A 329-nucleotide genomic window follows, 5' to 3' on the forward strand; every position below is an offset into this window, starting at 1 on the left:
ACTGGTGTGCTGTAGTCCATCATATCAGATCAGATCAGATCAGTCACTCAGTCATGTTTGACTCTTTGCGACCCCATGAATAGCAGCACGCCAGGTCTCCCTGTCCATCACCAACTCCCAGAGTTCACTCAGACTTACGTCCATCGAGTCAGTGATGCCATCCAGCCATCTCATCCTCTGTCATCCCCTTCTCCTCCTGCCCCCAATCCCTCCCAGCATCAGAGTCTTTTCCAATGAGTCAATTCTTTGCATGAAGTGGCCAAAGTACTGGAGTTTCAGCTTTAGCATCATTCCTTCCAAAGAAATCCCAGGGCTGATCTCCTTCAGAA

Source organism: Bison bison, unplaced genomic scaffold (genome assembly GCF_000754665.1).
Source record: "Bison bison bison isolate TAMUID 2011002044 unplaced genomic scaffold, Bison_UMD1.0 scf7180017864347, whole genome shotgun sequence".
In the NCBI taxonomy this organism is placed as follows: domain Eukaryota; kingdom Metazoa; phylum Chordata; class Mammalia; order Artiodactyla; family Bovidae; genus Bison; species Bison bison.